At 38.7% G+C, this 6,296-nt stretch overlaps 1 protein-coding gene across 2 annotated transcripts in view; it reads right to left on the bottom strand.

Moving 5' to 3' along the window:
• FAF1 (Fas associated factor 1) overlaps positions 1-6,296 on the bottom strand; it is a 527,910-nt gene that overhangs the window by 200,194 nt on the left and 321,420 nt on the right. The gene's annotated exons all lie outside the window — the stretch shown is intronic.

Below are 6,296 nucleotides of genomic sequence, written 5' to 3'. Positions count from 1 at the left end.
GGACAGATTTGGAGTTGAATACTGGTTCTGTACTTTACCTTCTCAGTTAAGGTCTCAGATTAATATATTCATCATAAATTTACTAGTTAAAAATACAATTTATTGAGGTCTAGTTACCTACAGTAAAACTGACCCATTTTAAAGAACATTTTGTGAGTTTTTATATACCTATAAACTCTTGTAACAACTAGTATAATTTTCAAATTACAGAAAATTTCCATCACTTCTCAAAATTTATGTTCTTCTAGTCAACCATACCTGATTTGAGGCAAATATCACTACATTTGTATTTTCTCTTATTTTGGGGCTTGTCCCATGCTTTTTGTTTGTGTTTGTTGTTGTTGTTGTTGAAACGGAGTCTTGTTCTATAGACCAGGCTGGAGTGCAGTGGCGTGATCTCGACTCACTGCAACCTCTGCCTCACGGGCTCAAGAGATTTTCCTGCCTCAGCCTCCAGAGTAGCTGGGACTACAGACACACGCTACTATGTCCAGCTAATTTTTTATATTTTTAGTAGAGACGCGGTTTCACCATGTTGGCCAGGCTGGTCTCAAACTCCTGAACTCAGGCGATCCGCCTGCCTTGGCCTCCCAAAGTGCTGGGATTACAGGCATGAGCCACCAGGCCCAGCCTTGTCTTTGTTGCTGTTGTTGTTGTTGTTGTTGTTTGAGACAGAGTCTCGCTCAGTCACCCAGGCTGGAATGCAATGGCATAATCTCAGCTCACTGCAACCTCTGCCTCCCGGGCCCAAGCAATTCTCCTACCTCAGCCTCCTGGGTAGCTGGGACTACAGGCACGCGCCACTGTGCCCAGCTAATTTTTGTATTTTTAGTGGAGATGGGGTTATGCCATGTTGCTCAGGCTGGTCTTGAACTCCTGACCTCAGGTGATCCACCTGCCTTGGCCTCCCAAAGTGCTGGAATTATAGGTGTGAGTCATCACGCCCTGTCTTTCTTTTCATTAGCGTCTTTTGAAAAGCAACCTTGCAAACTATAAGTCCAATTTATCCATTTTTTTTCCTTTTATGACAAGGGATTTTAGTGTCCTCTCAGAAATTTTCCTATCCCAAGATTTTCTCCTACATTTTCTCCAACAAGTTTAATAATTGTAGCTTTTGCATTTAAGTCATCTATGATCTATTTAAGATAAACTGAAGTTATCTATCCTTATCAATATCCAGTTGCCTCATTGCCATTTGTTAAATAAAGAACATACTGTCTCCATTGCATTACTTTGGTATCTTTGTACAAAACCAATCAACAGCATATACATATGGATCTATTCCTGAACATTCTATTTTACCTACTGATTTATGTCTGTCTTTACACAATTACCACATTGTATTGAATACTGTAGTAATATTTTTTAAAATCAGGGAGTGTAAGTCTTCCAACTTTGTTCTTTTTGAAAATTGTTTTAGGCCAGGTGTGGTGGCTCATGCCTGTAATCCCAGCACTCTGGGAGGCCAAGGTGGGTGGATCACCTGAGGTAAGGAGTTCGAGACTAGCCTGACCAATATGGTGAAACCCTGTCTCTACTAAAAAATACAAAAATTAGCCAGGCATGGTGGTGGGCACCTGATATCCCAGCTACTGGGGAGGCTGTGGCAGGAGAACTGCTTGAACCTGGAAGGTGGAGGTTGAGTGAGCCAAGATCGCCCCATTGCACTCCAGCCTGGGCGACAGAGCAAGACTCCGTCTCAAACAAAAAAAAAAAAAAAAAAAAAAAGGAAAATTGTTTTAGGAACTCTAGCTCTTTTACATTTCCATGTAATTTTTGAACCAAATTGCCAACTTCTACAAAAAAAGCTATTGAGATTTTGATTGACATTGCAGTGAATCTATAGCTCTCTGGGAGGAGGTACCGCCTTAAAAATATTGAATGTATGCCAGGATCTGTGGCTCACTGATGTAATATCAGCACTTTGGGAGGCTAAGATGAGTGAATCGCTTGAGCCCAGGAGATAGAGACCAGTCTGGGAAAAATGGTGAGCCCCTGTCTCTAAAAATATGTATGTTCCAACATATGATTATGGTAGCTCATTCCATTTCTTAATTTTGTTAATTTCTCTCCAATTATTTGCCATTTTCAATGTACAGATTTTATACATTTTTTAAAATGTATCCTTCAATATTGCATGTTTTTGGGTAGAATTGTGAATCATTTTTTAAAACCCATTTCAAAATATTCTTTACTATTATACTATAACACAATTGACTTTTGTATACTTATCTCATAGCCCATGCATGGCCTTGCTAATTTCACTTGCCACTTCTATTAGCTTTTGGTGGATTATGTTAGATCTACCAAGAAACAAACTACTAAATATTTTATACAAGAAAAAAAGTTTTATTTCCTCTTTTCTAATATGCATGTATTTTCTTTCCTCCTAACGTTACTGTACTGATTAGGACTAGCAGTATAACACAGGGTAGAACTTGTGACAGTGTACATCCTTACATCACTTCCAATCTTAGAGTGAAAATATTCCCCCACTAAATACATTAACTATTACTTTTTCATAGAGTCCTTCTATCAGGCCAAAGAAATTCTTCTGTATTCCCAGTTTGCTGAGTTAGTTTGCTTTTGCTTTGAAAAACACTTATATTTTAAAAGACTCATTTACATATATAAAATTCATCAATATTCCAGTTGCACAATATTCATTCTAATAAGCACAAACACAATTCTAATACACACATTTCCACAACTCCCAAAAGTTTCTTTGTGTCCCTATTGGAGTCAGTCTTCTCCACCACCCCTTGGCAACCCACTGATTGGATTTCTGTAAGCTATAGCTTTGGTTTTTTCACATTTCATATATGTGGAAACACACAGTGATGTAGTCTTTTGTGCCTGTCATCATTAACTTAAGTGTTGTATATATCAGTAGTTTGCTCCTTTTCATTTGGAGTAGCATTCCATTGAATGGATATATCACAATTTGTTTATCATTCACTAGTTGACAAACATTTGGGTTGCTTCTGGGGTTTGTCTGCTATAATGCTCCAATAAATATTCAGGTACAAATCTTTGTGAGAACATGTTTTCATTCCCCTTTGGCAAATATCTAAGAGTTGAGATTGTATGTTAAGTGTCTACTTAATTTTCTAAGCAGTTGCCACTGTTTTCCAAACTAGCTATACTATTTTGCTTTCCTACATTGCTGATTGATTTTTATCACGAATGTATGCTAAATTTTATTGAATGCTTTTCCAGGATCTATTCAGCTGATTATGCATGTTTTCTTAGTTTAGTTAATGAAATTAGTTATACTGGTTCATGTTCCAATGTTGCACCATCCATGTACTCCTGAGATAAATCCCAATGGTGATGCATGACCCTTTTTGTTCTTTTTTGGTCTTCTTTTTGTCATTCTTACCTCTTCCTTCTTTTTTAAGTAACAGCTTCATTGTTATATGGTACCATACCATATAACATAAAATTCACCCTTTTAAAATGTACTTTTCATGTACTCTTGTTTTTATCTATTGCGAAATTCAATTTGGTAAAATGTGTTAAAAGTTTTAACACATATTTCATAAAGGATATTGCTCTGTAGCTTTTTTTTTTTTCTCATGTCTCTCTGACCAATTTTGGTAAATATGTAACAGCAGCCTCATAAAATGAGTTAAGAAAGAATATGGGCGGGGTGCAGTGGCTCACACCTGTAATCTCAGTACTTTGGGAGGCTGAGGCAGGCGGATCATGAGGTCAGGTGGATCATGAGGTCAGGTGTTCGAGACCAGCCTGGCCAACATGGTGAAACCCTTTCTCTACTAAAAATACAAAAATTAGTTGGGCATGGTAGCGCATATCTGTAATCCCAGCTACTCAGGAGGCTGAGGCAGGAGAATTGCTTGAACCCAGGATGTGGAGACTGCAGTGAGCCAAGATCGTGCCACTATAATCCAGCTTGGCAACAGAGCAAGAGAGCAAGAACAAGAGTGAGCAAGAAAGAATTTGAAGAGGAGGCTGGGCATGGTGGTTCACGCCTGTAATCCCAGCACTTTGAGAGGCCGAGGTGGATGGATCATGAGGTCAGGAGTTCCAGACCAGCCTGGCCAAGATAATGAAACCCCGTCTCTACTAAAAATACAAAAATTAACTAGGCATGGTGGCGGGTGCCTGTAATCTTAGCTACTTGGGAGGCTGAGGCAGAGAATCCCTTGAACTCGGGAGGCGTAGGTTGCAGTGAGCTGAGATCGTACCACTGCATTCCAGCCTGGGTGACAGAGCAAGTCTTCGTCTCAAGAAAACAACAACAACAACAAAATAATATGAAGAGGATTAGCATTAGTTTACCTTAAATATCTGGTAGTATTTGCCAATGTAATAACCTGGTCCTTAAGTTTTTGTTGTGGCAAGATTTTCAATTGCAAATTCAATTTTTAAAATTATATTTGGGCGATTCTAGTTTTCTATTTCTTCTTGGATCAATTTGGTAATTTTAATCTTTCAAGCAACTTGTCCATTTCAGCCTCGTGTTACAAAATGTATTGGCCTAAAGTCATTCATATTTCTCATATTTCATTTTTATCTTTTAACTAACTGTATGATTTGTAGTAGTGTCCTCTCACTTTTTACTGGCATTTGTAATTTGTATCTATTCCTTTTTTCTCTTGATCAGTCTGGCTAGGAGTTTTTTAAATTGATCTTTTCAAAGAGTCGGCATTTGGTTTCAATGATTTTTCCTAATCTGTCTTTTATTTCAATCTCGGCTCACCATAACCTCCACCTCCTTGAGTTCAAGCAATTATCCTGCCTTAGCCTCCCGAGTAGCTGAGATTGCAGGCATGCGCCACCACACCCGGTTAGTTTTGTGTTTTTTTAATTATATTTTTTGAGACAGAGTCTTGCTCTATCACCAGGCTCCAGGCTGGAGCGTGGTGGCATGATCTTGGCTCACTGCCAACTTCCACCTCCTGGGTTCAAGCAATTCTCCTGCCTCAGCCTCCCGAGTAGCTGGGACTACAGATGCGCATCACCATGCCCAGCTAATTTTTATATTTTAGTAGAGACGGGGTTTCACTATGTTGGCCAGAATGGTCTTGATCTCTTGACCTCGTGATCCGCCCACCTCGGCCTCCCAAAGTGCTGGGATTACAGGCATGAGCCACCACGCCCGGCAGTTTTGTATTTTTAGTAGAGATGGGGTTTCTCCACGTTGGACAGGCAGGTCTCAAACTCCCGACCTCAGGTGATCCGCCCATCTCGGCCTCCTTAAATGCTGGGATTACAGAGCTACCACACCTGGTCTGATTGTTTTTTCTTTCTTTTTTTGAGACAGAATTTCACTCTTGTTGCCCCAGCTGGAGTGCAATGGCATGATCTCAGCTCACTGCAACCTCTACCTCCAAGGTTCAAGGGATTCTCCTTGATACCTGGGATTACAGGCATGTGGCACCAAGCCTGGCTAATTTTTTATTTTTAGTAGAGACAGAGTTTCTCCATGTTGGGCAGGCTGGTCTTCAACTCCCAACCTCAGGTGATCTGCCCACCTCGGCCTCCCAAAGTGCTGGGATTACAGGTGTAAGCTACCAGGCCCAGCCTGATTTTCTTTTTATCTTTATTAAGTCATTTAACCTACTTGGATTTAATTTGCTCTACTTTTTCTGTCTTCTTCAGGCAGATGGCTATACAATTGATATTGAACTTCCTTTTCTAATATAAGCATTTAAACTATAAATTCTCCTCTAAGCACTGTTTTAGTTGAATAGCACAGATGTGATATGCTATATTTTCATTTAGTTTAAAATGTGTCCAATCTTTGCTCTGATTCTTTCTCTAACTCATGAATTTTTTAAAAAAATGTTTTTTATTTCAAATATTTGAAGAGCTTCAGATATCATTCTGTTATTAATATGTAATTTAATTATATTTGGTTAGTGATAATATTAATTACCATCTTCTAAAATGTATTGAGAAAATAAATAAATATTTATGGTCCAGGTTATAGTCTATCTTGGTAAATGCATCATTCATACTTGAAAGGAATATGTATTCTGATATTATTGGGTAAAGAGACTCTAAATTTAAATTAGGCAAAGTCGATTAATCATGTTGGCCAAATCTATGTTCTCACCTATCATTTTTTTGTAAACTACTGAGACAGGAAAATGAAATCTCTACCTATAATTGTGGACTTGTGTGTCAGTTTTGGCTTTGCATATTTTGAAACTGTTACTGGGTACATGCACATTTAGGATCATTTTCTCTTCTTGATGAAGTGACCTTTATTACAAAATCTCTCCTTTTAGTCCTGACCATATTCCTTTTTCAGGCTGGGCGTGGGG

This window comes from Sapajus apella, unplaced genomic scaffold, assembly GCF_009761245.1.
Source record: "Sapajus apella isolate SASKATOON/1434 unplaced genomic scaffold, GSC_monkey_1.0 scaffold36, whole genome shotgun sequence".
Classification (NCBI taxonomy): domain Eukaryota; kingdom Metazoa; phylum Chordata; class Mammalia; order Primates; family Cebidae; genus Sapajus; species Sapajus apella.
The sequence above is the reverse complement of the archived record's forward strand: the minus strand, read 5'-3'. Positions and strand labels throughout refer to the sequence as shown.